This window comes from Nerophis ophidion, linkage group LG28, assembly GCF_033978795.1.
Source record: "Nerophis ophidion isolate RoL-2023_Sa linkage group LG28, RoL_Noph_v1.0, whole genome shotgun sequence".
NCBI classification, from domain to species: domain Eukaryota; kingdom Metazoa; phylum Chordata; class Actinopteri; order Syngnathiformes; family Syngnathidae; genus Nerophis; species Nerophis ophidion.
The window spans coordinates 24,115,648-24,129,647 of NC_084638.1; the positions used below are offsets into that span (position 1 = coordinate 24,115,648).

Here is a 14,000-nt window from a genome sequence, read left to right on the forward strand (position 1 = left end):
TATCCCAGTCCATTTGTAGAATAACCTTTTAAAACATATTTTTTGTCTCATCACTTTATACAGACAGTCATTTAGACAGAACAACCTGGGTGGACTTTGTCCTTTAAAAGGGAAATCCCGGACAAAATCATGGCGTCAGGGCAATATTAAGATTATTTAATCACATCACATTCATGTTCTTGTCACATGATATATATTTGTTCTATATTCCCAATTTAAAGTGAAACTGCAAGTTTTCCTAAATTGTGTAATCATTCACAACCACAATGTAAGAAAATCACACATTGTCTTTTTCCGTATAGGGGTGGGCGATATATCGATATAAACGATATATCGCGGGTTTGCTTCTGTGCGATTATAGAAAATTACTATATCGTAATATGTTTTGCTGGGACATCTCTGCTCTGCTGATCCGCCTCCGCTTGGGATGGTTTCCTGCTGGCTCCGCTGTGGACAGGACTCTCGCGGCTGTGTTGGATCCACTATGGATTGAACTTTCACAGTTTCATGTTAGACTTGCTCGACATCCATTTTTTTCGGTCCCCTAGAGCAGTGGGGAGTTTGCATGTTCTCCTCGTGAATGCGTGGGTTCCCTCCGGGTACTCCGGCTTCCTCCCACCTCCAAAGACATGCACCTGGGGATAGGTTGATTGGCAACACTAAATGGGCCCTAGTGTGTGAATGTGAGTTTGAATGTTGTCTGTCTATCTGTGTTGGCCCTGCGATGAGATGGCGACTTGTCCAGGGTGTACCCCGCCTTCCGCCCGATTGTAGCTGAGATAGGCGCCAGCGCCCCCCGCGACCCCAAAGGGAATAAGCGGTAGAAAATGGATGGATGGAAATTAAATCAACATAAAAAACACAATATACACTTACAATTAGTGCACCAACCACAAAAACCTCCCTTTTTCATGACAAAAACATCCCTTTTTCATGACATAGAAAAAAAAAAACATTGATTGATTGAATATTCGAGTATACGTTCTCACGCAGTTGCTTTTAGCTGCAGGCCTTACACTACAGGCGTTTCTCACTCCTTCTTGTGTCTCCTTCTCACAGAGACGTAAAACAAGCCCACCTTCTTACATACGTCACATACTGTCGCGCGTCTAGCGTCATACGCCCTCGCCGAGCAGAGAAGTAGTAGCATGGCTAACGTTAGCTGAGGCCGGTGGTGTAAGCGAAGCAGTGCGAGTGACATTACAAGAGAGAGAAGGTGCGAAACTGATCACAAATGGAGGAAGAACGATTAATGCCCCAGAAAAACAGCAGGGGGTCCATCATCTGGCGGTGGTTTGGCTTCAAGCGGGAAGATATTCAGCAGACAACAGCAATATACAAAGTATGCAACAGAAGTGTTGCTACGAAAGGTAGCAGCACTACTAATTTGTTCTTTCATTTAAAAAGTCACCCGGGAGAGAATGAAGAGTATTTAATAAATACAGTTTTGGTAAATTGACTTAGTTGTGATTTCCCTCTCTGCATGAAAGTTTAAAAGTAGCATATATTAATGCAGTATGAAGAAGAATGTTTTAATGTAGACACATAGAATCATCATACTGCTGTGATTATATGCATCAAGTGTTCATTCAAGGCTAGGGCAAAATATCGAGATATATATCGTAAATCGCGATCTGGCATAAAAATATCGAGATATTAATAAAAGCCAATATCGCCCAGTTCTAGTTTACTGTGGAAAATAAGTTGAGCCAACACAGGACGTGCTGCTAACTGTACTTTTATTTACGACTCTTGGGAATAACCGTAAACATATCTGGCAACTATAACCAGGAAGTCTCATGTCAGATGTGCCAATCACATTTATGTACACTTCTCTACCTAAGAATATTACACCCCCATTCTTTTAATAAAAATATGAAACACAACATTCAAGGATAGCTCTTTCTGTGCAATAAACCCTTGCTGAAACGTATTGAAATTAAAGTAGCACATGTACAGTTGTGATCAAAATGATTCAACCCCCACACAATTTTGGTGTTTTAGCAAGTTGGACATTTATTCTGTATTTTGTTTACAGTCATAGCAAATAAAGATGTGTCAAATGTATTGAGCCAACTGTATTTTGTAAAATACAGTGTTAAAATTTAAGTTGCATTTGTCTATTTGACACATCTTTATTTGATATGACTATAAACAAAATACGGAATAAATGTCCAACTTGCTAAAACACCAAAATTGTGTGGGGGTTGAATAATTTTGATCACAACTGTATGACTGCCATAAAGTAAACAGATTTCAATTATGACTTAACTTGCTCGAATGTCATTCTGGATTACATATTGGAAGTAGAACACAATCACAATATCATTGACTTATATGTATCTGAACATCATTGAGCATATTTATATAAGTCCATAACATTTATGGGCTTAACCTGGCGTCTAGAGATTGTCTGATACCGCACAGCCTGTGAGGCTGTCTCTCCTGTTATCGTTGAGCTGTGTTGTGTGTAATGTATGATATTTGTCTTGCTTTGTGTTTTCTTCATTCTGAGTGGTCAGTGTCTTTGTTGTGTCCAGGAGATGTTATCTGTTTCGTCTGTATTCTTGTCCTCCTGATGCGCAGATGGGCTATGATATTTCAGTATCAGCTGAACAAATGACAACACTGCTGGTTTCCAGTAGCCTTTCTTCTGAAAGCGGATGTTTTGTCCCTCATGCAGAGGTGGCATCTGCTCCGCTGATCTGTCCTGGTATTTCTTCTGATGGTGTTGTTTGTGGGTTCTCATGATGTGAACATCTTTGTGGCTGACGGTTTTGGATCGCAGCTGCTGATGGGTGTTAAAGGGGAACATTATCACAAGTTCAAAAGGGTTAAAAACAATAAAAATCAGTTCTTAGTGGCTTGTTTTATTTTTCAAAGTTTTTTTTCAAAATTTTAGACCTCCCGGAATATCCCTAAAAAAAGCTTTAAAGTTCTCGATTTTCGCTATTTGCGATGCGACTGTCCATTTTTCTCTGACGTCATACAGGGCTGCCAATACAAACAACATGGCGGTTACCACAGCAAGATATAGCGACATTAGCTCGGATTCAGACTCGGATTTCAGCGGCTTTAGCGATTCAACAGATTACACATGTATTGAAACAGATGGTCAGAGTATGGAGGCAGATAGCGAAAACGAAATTGAAGAAGAAATTGAAGCTATTGAGCGAATAGCTATTGACGCTATTCGGCCATAGCATGGGTGTACCTAATGAAGTGGCCCATAGCATGGCTGCCTTATTAGCATCGCCGGTAAAATGTGCGGACCAAACGATCAGGACTTTCGCATCTTGTGACACTGGAGCAACTTAAATCCGTCGATTGGTAAGTGTTTGTTTCGCATTAAATGTGGGTATCTAGTTTCAAATGTACATACAGCTAGCGTAAATAGCATGTTAGCATCGATTAGCGTAGCATGTTTGCATCGATTTGCTGGCAGTCATGCCGTGACCAAATATGTCTGATTAGCACATAAGTCAACAACATCAACAAAACTCACCTTTGTGATTTTGTTGACTTAATGGTTGCAAATGCATCTGCAGGTTATCCATACATCTCTGTGCCATGTCTGTCTTAGCATGTAAAGACACTCTGGTACATTCAATGGGGGTCTGGCAGCAGATTTCTTGCCAGTGGTGCAACTTGAATCCCTCCCTGTTAGTGTTGTTACACCCTCCGACAACACACCGACGAGGCATGGTGTCTTCAAGGTTCCAAAAAATAGTCGAAAAAACGGAAAATAACAGAGCTGAAACCCAGTGTTTGTAATGTGACGGTGACGTCACGTTCTGACGTCATCGCTAAAAGAGCGATAAACAGAAAGGCGTTTAATTTGCCAAAATTCACCCATTTAGAGTTCGGAAATCGGTTAAAAAAATACATGGTCTTTTTTCTGCACCATCAAGGTATATATTGACGCTTACATAGGTTTGGTGATAATGTTCCCCTTTAAGCAGGATTGAGCGTGTGCGACGACTCATGAGCAGCTGAACTGATGATTTGAAATTGTCTACTGCGGTATTGCGATACTCAAGCAGACTCAGATAAGGGTCTTTCTGATCAGCTTTGGCCTTTTCCATAAGGGACTTTGCAATGTGAACAGACTTCTCGGCTAAGCCATTACTTTGAGGATAACTTGGCCTTGAGGTCGCGTGTGTGAACTAGGGGTGTAACGGTACATAGAAATTTCGGTTCGGTACGTACCTCGGTTTAGAGGTCACGGTTCGGTTCATTTTCGGTACAGTAAGAAAACAACAAAATATACATTTTTTTGGTTATTTATTTACCAAATTCGCAAAATCTTCCACCAAAATTATTTTTCTGAGCGGAATATTTGATGTGAAGTAATGCGAACCTTGGATAAGTCAATAATTCATAATAAAATTGATTTTGATTCAATATTATAGAATAGAATAGAATAGAAAGTACTTTATTGATCCCTGGGGGAAATTCAGCACCACAGTTCACTCACAATAGACAAGAATAATAATAAATAATATAATATATTATATTACGGCTGCAACTAACGATTAATTTGATAATCGATTAATCTGTCGATTATTACTTTGATTAATCGATTAATAATCGGATAAACAGGATGTTATTCATCTGCGAGAGCTTGTCCCGGTGGTTCCAATATTCCAGTATGTTCTGAGGGCATAGTTTCCTCTCCTCAGCAAGATGAGTTGAGCATCATTTCCAGTCTCTGCCTTGATGTTTTCAAGTCTGGTGTCACTGACACGTCGGTTGCTATTAGCACCTGCATGTCCATACCTTCACTGAGGCTGGTGTCTTGGTCAGGCAGTGACTTTTTGGAGAGCGTTTCTGCGACAGGAATGTCTTTGCCTGGTCTGTGAGTGATTGTGAAGTCATACCTCGGTAGCTGAAGCATCATTCTTTGTAACCTTGGATGCGCTGCTACAAGTATTTTTCGCAAAGTGGATTGAATTGGCTTTTGGTCACTCTCCACGGTGATGTGGCGACCATGTATGTACTGGTGGAAACGCTTGCACCCAAACAGAATAGCATATAGCGTCTTCTCAATTAGTGCATGATTGACTTCACAGTTAGTTAGTGACTTAGATGCATAGGCTATGGGCTTTTGCCCGCCCCTAATCCATATTTTGATGCGTCAACATGGAGTCTGAGGTCCTTGCTCGGGTGAAAATATTTCAACACCGGACCTGGTTCCTGAGTGAGCAGCTCTTTAATTTTTCCGAATGCTTCCTCCTGTTTTGCATCCCATCTGAATTCACTCAAATCTTTTAAAGGGGAACATTATCAGCAGACCTATGTAAGCGTCAATATATACCTTGATGGTGCAGAAAAAAGACCATATATATTTTTTAACCGATTTCCAAACTCTAAATGGGTGAATTTTGGCGAATTAAACGCCTTTCTGTTTATCGCTCTTTTTGCGATGACGTCAGAACGTGACGTCTCCGAGGTAATACAGCCGCCATTTTCATTTTCAACACATTACAAACACCGGGTCTCCGCTCTGTTATTTTCCGTTTTTTTGACTATTTTTTGGAACCTTGGAGACATCATGCCTCGTCGGTGTGTTGTTGGAGGGTGTAACAACACTAACAGGGAGGGATTCAAGTTGCACCACTGGCCCGAAGATGCGAAAGTGTCTGCCGCCAGACCCCCATTGAATGTGCCAACGTGTCTGCACATTTTACCGGCGATGACAGACATGGCACAGAGATGTATGGATAACCTGCAGATGCATTTGCAACGATAAAGTCAACGAAATCACAAAGGGAAGTTTTGTTGATCTTGACTAATGTGCTAATCAGACACATTTGGTTGCGGCGTGACTGCCAGCTAATCGATGCTAACATGCTAAGCTAATCGACGCTAACATGCTATTTAACGGCGGTGCTAAAGCAGACATGGCACAGAGATGTATGGATAACCTGCAGATGCATTTGCAACTATAAAGTGAACAAATTCACAAAGGTGAGTTTTGTCGATGTTGACTGCCAGCTAATCGATGCTAAAATGCTACGCTAATCGATGCTAACATGCTATTTACCGGCGGTGTTAAAGCAGACATGGAACAGAGATGTATGGATAACCTGGAGATGCATTTGCAACTATATTACGTTTACTTCCACCCACATTTAATGTGAAAAAAACACTTACCAATCGAAGGATTTAAGTTGCTCCAGTGTCCCGAGATGCGAAAGTCCTGATCGTTTGGTCCGCACATTTTACCGGCGATGCTAACGCAGCTATTCGGCCATGCTATGGCTATGAATAGCGTCAATAGTTATTCGCTCTATAGCTTCAGTTTCTTCTTCAATACTTTCATACTCCAACCATCCGTTTCAATACATGAGTAATCTCTTAAATCGCTTAAGTCGCTGAAATCCTAGTCTGAATCCGAGCTAATGTCGCTATATCTTGCTGTGGTATTCGCCGTTGTTTGTTTACATTAGCAGCACTGTATGACGTCACAGGGAAATGGATAGTGTCATCGCAAATAGCGAAAATCAAGCACTTTAAAGCTTTTTTTAGGGATATTCCGGGACCGGTAGAATTTTGAAAAAAAAAATAAAATACAACAAGCCACTGGGAACCGCTTTTTATTGTTTTTAACCCTTTTGAAATTGTGATAATGTTCCCCTTTAACAGGTGACGCATGGGTAACCTGACTCTCAGAAGACCCTTGTAGTTCGCTGAGCTCCACACAAGAGTGTGGGCTCAAAGGCATTGCAAACTCCTTCAAGATAGCAAAAAATAATGAACCAATCAGGATTGCTGGGCGAGATTTCATAGATGTGACGTGGCGCTGAAGCGACTGTCAGATTCAAACAACAATGGCGGCCCGCAGCCCTCGCTGTGTCGTTTGCTGACATTGATTCTGCTATTGCAACTGTTTCGTTGAATCTATCAATATTAATTATTTAGAAGATGATCAGAGAACGGTTTTTAAAGCATTTATCGGTGGCAAGGATGTTTTGGCTCTTTTTCCAACCTGGTTTGGATTTCCCAGCTCTCATCAGCGTCACAGGTTGATTTCGATGTGAGTGGTTGAAGTAGCAAGTCATTCAAGATAACAGACAAGTGGTTTATCTAATCACATACAATGATTTTTTTTTTTTACAAGGCCACGCCTTCTGAAATACATCTCCTATTGAGAACTCCCAGATCCTTGAGTGGAGCTGGCGAGAGTCAGGTTAACGCATGGGTGCATTGACATCAGACAGTCCAGGGGAAAATTGGGGCAAATAGTTAATCATTCCAAGAATTGTTTACAGCTCACCTTTGTCTCTCGGTGGTTCTATGTCCCTCACAGCAACAATCTTTGCTGGATCAGGCTTGATTCCACTTTTTGAATTGATTCGGTGCCCAAAGTAATTGACTCAGTGGCACAGATTGTACTCTTATCTGGGTTGAGCTTAACTCTTCGCTCCCTGTTGCGCTGCAACATGGCACGGAGGTTGGTATCATGTTCTTCTTTAGTCTTGCCATAGACGAGGATATCATCGACTATTGCTGTGACACCCTGCAAACCCTCATAAGTCTCCTCGACTTTACGCTGAAACTCATCTTGAGCAGAGATCAGTCCAAAAGGTAAGCGGAGGAATTTGTATCGTTCAAAAACAGTGTTGAAGGTTGTCAGCTTTGAGGACTCATCTGAGAGCTTGATGGCCCAGTAGCCTGGCCTTGCATCCGTTACACTGAAGAAACCGGCTCTTGCCAATTTGGAGGTTGTGTCCTCAAGGTAGGTAAGGGGCAATGCGGGCGTTTGATGACTTTATTTAGGTCCCTTAGATCCAGACATACCCTCAGATTTCCTGTGTGTAGTTTTTCTGCTGCTACCATTGAATTAACCAATTCAGTTGGTTCAGTGACTTTCACAATGTCTTGTTTTTCCATGTTTTGTAATTCCTTCTTGAGGCGGTCACAAAGGGCCAAAGGGACGTGCCTAGGTGGGTGAACTACAGGTACTGCTTCGGGTTTATTGTGAATAGTGCACTCTCCAGGAAATGGTCCTATTCCTGTGAAAACATCAGCAAACTCATCCATAACCAATGTCTCAGGGTAGCTGTGCACGGACAGTATAAGTTTAATGAGTCCAAAGTCTATACAGGCTTTTAATCCTGGAAGAGCTTGTGTGTCAAAGATGTGGCCCTTTAATGTCAGATGAATGCTTTTATCTTGGCATTTAAAGGCCGACTGAAAGCCACTACTACCCACCTGATAGTTTATATATCAATGATGAAATATTAACATTGCAACACATGTCAATACGGCAGGGGTGTCAAACTCAAATACAGAGTTGGCCAAAATTTTAAACGGAACAAACCCGTGGGCCAAGGTTGAACAAATGAACCTTTTTAATAGGGACCCAAACAAGTTTTGCATTAAATATTGAACATGCAACGCTTATATAACTTTAGTGACATGCAAAATCCAGTTTCACATAATAATAATAATAATAATTAAAAGAATATCAATGGCATTTCAAATAAAATTTTAATAAAAACGTTATGTCTTTTTTTCTATTTGCAATCTTCTGAGGTAAATATAAAAATTTTTTCCACAGGCCAATAATACATTTGAAAATAAAATAACAATAATGAATGAACCAAACATTCAAGCCTTGAAGTAGCAAGAGAAAATGCATGAATAAAACGTTAATTATTGGTCAGTTTGCTGGAAGTTTCCCGGAAGACTTAGTGCTGCAAGGGTTTCTGGGTATTTCTTCTGTCGTGTTACGGTGCCGATGTTCACCGGAAATGTTTGTCATTCTTGTTTGGTGTGGGTTCACAGTGTGGTGCATATTTGTAACAGTGCTAAAGTTGTTTATACGGCCACCCTCAGTGTGACCTGTATGGCTGTTGACCAAGTATGCCTTGCATTCACTTGTGCGTGTGTGTGTGTGTGTAACAGCCACAAATATTAAGTGACACGCTGTTATTATGGAGGAAAAGCGGACGTGACGACAGGTTGTAGAGAACGCTAAAGGCAGTGCCTTAAATGCACGCCCCCAATATAGTTGTCCAGGTGGAAATCGGTAGAAATTCGGGAGAATGGTTGCCCCGGGAGATTTTCGGGAGGGGCACTGAACTTCGGGAGTCTACCGGGAAAATTAGGAGGGTTGGCAAGTATGAGTATTAGCGGTGAATGCGGTGTTACAGCGGCACAGACGCTGTATAATACCGGCGGGCCAGCTCTAATGCTAAATTGATATTGCCTCAAGGGCCAAATTAAATTACACGGCGGGCCAGATTTGGCCCGCGGGCCAGAGTTTGACACCCATGCAATACGGCCTTTATAGTTTACTAAATTGCAATTTAAAATTTCCCGGGAGATTTTTCTTGAAAACGTCACGTAATGATGACGTGTACGCAAGACGTCACAGGTTTTTAGGAAGTATGAGCGCTACACACACACACAGCTAAAAGTAGTCTGCTTTAACGGCATAATTACACAGTATTTTGGACATCTGTGTTGCTGAATCTTTTGCAATTTGTTCAGTTAATAATGGAGAAGTCAAAGTAGAAAGATGGAGTTGGGAAGCTTTAGCCTTTAGCCACACAAACACACGGTGATTCCTTGTTTAAAAATCACAGAGGTGAAACTTTACTATGGATCACAGCGGACATGGATCCCGACCGAATGTCAACCAGCAGGTTTCGGTGAGAAAATTGTGGTTGAAAAGTCGCTTCTTACCGGAGATCAGCTGAGCTTGTGCCGCCCATAAAGCTGCCGTTGACTTCCCTGAGACATTGCGCGTCAACACCCGGCCGTGGACGTACACTTCCGACTATCAGGTACTGTTAAACTCACTAAAACACTAGCAACACAATAGAAAGATAAGGAATTTCCCAGAATTATCCTAGTAAATGTCTCTAAAAACATCAGAATCCGTCTCAATGCAATCGCGTTTTTTTTTTTTTTTCTAGTCTGTCGCTATCAATATCCTCAAACACAAATCTTTCATCCTCGCTCAAATTAATGGGGAAATTGTCGTTTTCTCGGTCCGAATAGCTCTTTTTGTTGGAGGCTCCCATTAAAATCAATGTGAGTATATGAGGAGCCATCAACATGTGACGTCATCGTCTGCGACTTCCGGTAGAGGCAGGGCTTTTCTGTTAGCAACCAAAAGTTGCGAACTTTATCGTGGATGTTCTCTACTAAATCCTTTCAGCAAAAATATGGCAATATCGCGAAATGATCAAGTATGACACATAGAATGGACCTGCTATCCCCGTTTAAATAAGAAGATCTCATTTCAGTAGGCGTTTAATGTTGCATTTTCCTCTAGAGAGGGAGTGTTGTTGGTTGTAGTGTGTCCTGTATCCCAAGCTTTTGGAAAACATTAGTGGGAGTGACATTAGCTGAGGCTCAAGTGTCTAGCTTAAAGGTGACAGTATTTTTACTTGATCCAACCAACACATCTCCATATCTTCACTGTCTGTCTTGTTGAGTGGGTCAATTTCACTTACAGTGTGCACTCCTGTACTTTGCTTTGAGCGGCATACTTTCGCAAAATGATTCCATTTGCTGCATATCTTGCGGTGTTTACCTTTGGCTGGACAGCTGTCTTTGGCTCCACGGGGCTTGTTTCCGCAGTAGCCACAACTTTTTTGACGCTGTCTGTCCCCATCAGGTCTGTAAGTGTTCTCTATTGCGTTTTCCAAGCTGTCTTCCTTCAATAATGGCAACTGACAGCATGGACAGTCTGCTCGTGCAGGCCGCTGTTTCCGTTAGCTATAGTTTTGAGCTGTGCTTGTGCCATGTCATGAGACCTGATTATAGCTTTATCCAACGTCAAATCGGAACCGACACTCAATCAATCAATGTTTACTTATATAGCCCTAAATCACTAGTGTCTCAAAGGGCTGCACAAACCACCACAACATCCTTGGTAGGCCCACATAAGGGCAAGGAAAACTCACACCCAGTGGGACATCGGTGACAATAATGACTATGAGAACCTTGGAGAGGACGAAAGCAATGGATGTCGAGCGGGTCTAACATGATACTGTGAAAGTTCAATCCATAATGGATCCAACACAGCCGCGAGAGTCCAGTCCAAAGTGGATCCAACACAGCAGCGAGAGTCCTGTTCACAGCGGAGTCAGCAGGAAACCATCCCAAGCGGAGGCGGATCAGCAGCGCAGAGATGTCCCCAGCCGATACACAGGCAAGCAGTACATGGCCACCGGATCGGACCGGACCCCCTCCACAGGGGAGAGTGGGACATAGGAGAAAAAGAAAAGAAACGGCAGATCAACTGGTCTAAAAAGGGAGTCTATTTAAAGGCTAGAGTATACAAATGAGTTTTAAGGTGAGACTTAAATGCTTCTACTGAGGTGGCATCTCGAACTGTTACCGGGAGTGCAATACAGAGTACTGGAGCCCGAAATGAAAACGCTGTATAGCCCGCAGACTTTTTTTGGGCTTTGGGACTCACTAATAAGCCGAAGTCCTTTGAACGCAGTTTTCTTGCCGGGGCATATGGTACAATACAATCGGCAAGATAGGATGGAGCTAGACCGTGTAGTATTTTATACGTAAGTAGTAAAACCTTAAAGTCACATCTTAAGTGCACAGGAAGCCAGTGCAGGTGAGCCAGTACAGGCGTAATGTGATCAAACTTTCTTGTTCTTGTCAAAAGTCTAGCAGCCGCATTTTGTACCAACTGTAATCTTTTAATGCTAGACATGGGGAGACCCGAAAATAATACGTTACAGTAGTCGAGGCGAGATGTAACAAACGCATGGATAATGATCTCGGCGTCTTTAGTGGACAGAATGGAGCGAATTTTAGCAATATTACGGAGATGAAAGAAGGCCGTTTTAGTAACGCTTTTAATGTGTGACTCAAAGGAGAGAGTTGGGTCAAAGATAACTCCCAGATTCTTTACAGAGTCGCCTTGTTTAATTGTTTGGTTGTCACATGTTAAAGTTGTATTATTAAATAGAGGTCGGTGTCTAGCAGGACCGATAATCAGCATTTCCGTTTTTTTGGCGTTGAGTTGCAAAAAGTTAGCGGACATCCATTGTTTAATTTCATTAAGACACGCCTCCAGCTGACTACAGTCCGGCGTGTTGGTCAGCTTTAGGGGCATGTAGAGTTGGGTGTATAACAGTGAAAGCTAACACCGTATTTGCGTATGATGTCACCAACGGCAGCATGTATATGCTGAAGAGTGCAAGGCCAAGGACCGAACCCTGGGGAACTCCACACGTTACCTTAACGTAGTCCGAGGTCACATTGTTATGGGAGACGCACTGCATCCTATCAGTAAGATAAGAGTTAAACCAAGACAGGGCTAAGTCTGACATACCAATTCGTGTTTTGATACGTTCTAATAAAATATTATGATCAACGGTATCGAAAGCAGCGCTAAGATCGAGGAGCAGCAACATAGATGACGCATCAGAATCCATCGTAAGCAATAGATCATTAGTCATTTTTGCTAGTGCTGTCCCCGTAGAGTGATTTGCCCTGAAACCGGATTGAAAGGTTTCACATAGATTGGTAGACGCTAAGTGTTCATTTAACTGCTCCGCAACAATTTTTTCGAGGATTTTTGAAATAAAGGGAAGGTGAGACACCGGTCGGTAGTTTACCATGAGGTCAGGATCAAGGTTAGGTCTTTTAAAAAGAGGATGAATAACCGCTTTTTTGAATGCTAGGGGAACAGTGCCCGAGGAAAGTGATAAGTTTATAATATTTAGCACTGATGGACCTAATAATACAAAGAGCTCCTTGATACGTTTCCCAGGAAGAGGGTCAAGTAAACATGTTGTTTGTTTTATTCCATTTACACGTTGTAACAATTCCTTTAATGTTATTTCCTCAAAACGAGAGAAACTATTTTGGAGGGCAGTATCCGCCGTATATACAATCGTGTCAGTGTTAATAGAACCCCGTTGTAGCTGGGACGCAGTGTCTTTAATCTCCTTTCTAATGACGTAAATTTTCTTACTAAAGAATTGCATAAAGTCATCAGCTGGGTGGGTGGAGCTACTGGAAGGAGTCCCTTGTTGGGTTAGCGATGCTACCGTGCTAAACAAAAATTTAGGATTGTTTTTATTACGGTGGATGAGATTTGAGTAATATTTAGCTTTAGCTCAGGTAAGCATGTGTTTATAAGTTATTAAACCATCACTCCATGCTTGATGGTGCACCTCAAGTTTAGTTGTGCGCCATTTGCGTTCCAGCTTTCTACACAATCATTTCTGAGCTCTAGTTTCTTCTGTAAACCACGGGGTACGCTTTAAGATAAGAGTTAAACCAAGACAGGGCTTAAGTTAGACCTAAGTGTTCGGTAGCTATTCTCTTACTTTAGGTAACTGGATCCCAAACATGACATGGTATCTCATCATCTCCTCCTTATTTGCATAATTACAGTCCTTCACAAACATTCTCAGATCCGTCAAAAACTGTTGAAAGGGCTCGTTGCCTCCTTGGACTTTTGCGTGAAATTTATAACGAGCAATATTAAAAATCAAATCAACTTTATTTATAAAGCACATTCAAAATTTACCACAGGGGTAGCCAAAGTGCTGTACAATGGGCAGGTTAAAAGATAATACGACAACCGAGCAAACAACACAACACAAACAGAACATGATAAAAAATAAATAAATAAAACATAAAAAACAGGTTCACAGCAGGTGTCTAATGGGGTGGCATTGCAGGATGGATATCACTGATTGTTAAAGGGGAACATTCTCACCAGACCTATGCAAGCGTCAATATATACCTTGATGGTGCAGAAAAAGACCATCTATTTTTTTAACCGATTTCCGAACTCTAAATGGGTGAATTTTGGCGAATTAAACGCCTTTATGTTTATCGCGGTGGAGATGATGACGTCAGAATGTGACGTCGCCGAGGTAACACACCCACCATTTTCATTTTCAACACATTACAAACACCGGGTCTCAGCTCTGTTATTTTCCGTTTTTTCAACTATTTTTTGGAACCTTGGAGACATCATGCCTCGTCGGTGTGTTGTC

The 14,000-nt window shown here is 41.7% G+C and overlaps 2 protein-coding genes across 8 annotated transcripts in view; both read left to right on the forward strand.

Moving 5' to 3' along the window:
- The window catches only part of LOC133545542 (gastrula zinc finger protein XlCGF28.1-like), a 37,912-nt gene that overhangs the window by 19,817 nt on the left and 4,095 nt on the right, over window positions 1-14,000 (forward strand). The gene's annotated exons all lie outside the window — the stretch shown is intronic.
- LOC133545526 (gastrula zinc finger protein XlCGF57.1-like) overlaps window positions 1-14,000 on the forward strand; it is a 403,569-nt gene that overhangs the window by 682 nt on the left and 388,887 nt on the right. The gene's annotated exons all lie outside the window — the stretch shown is intronic.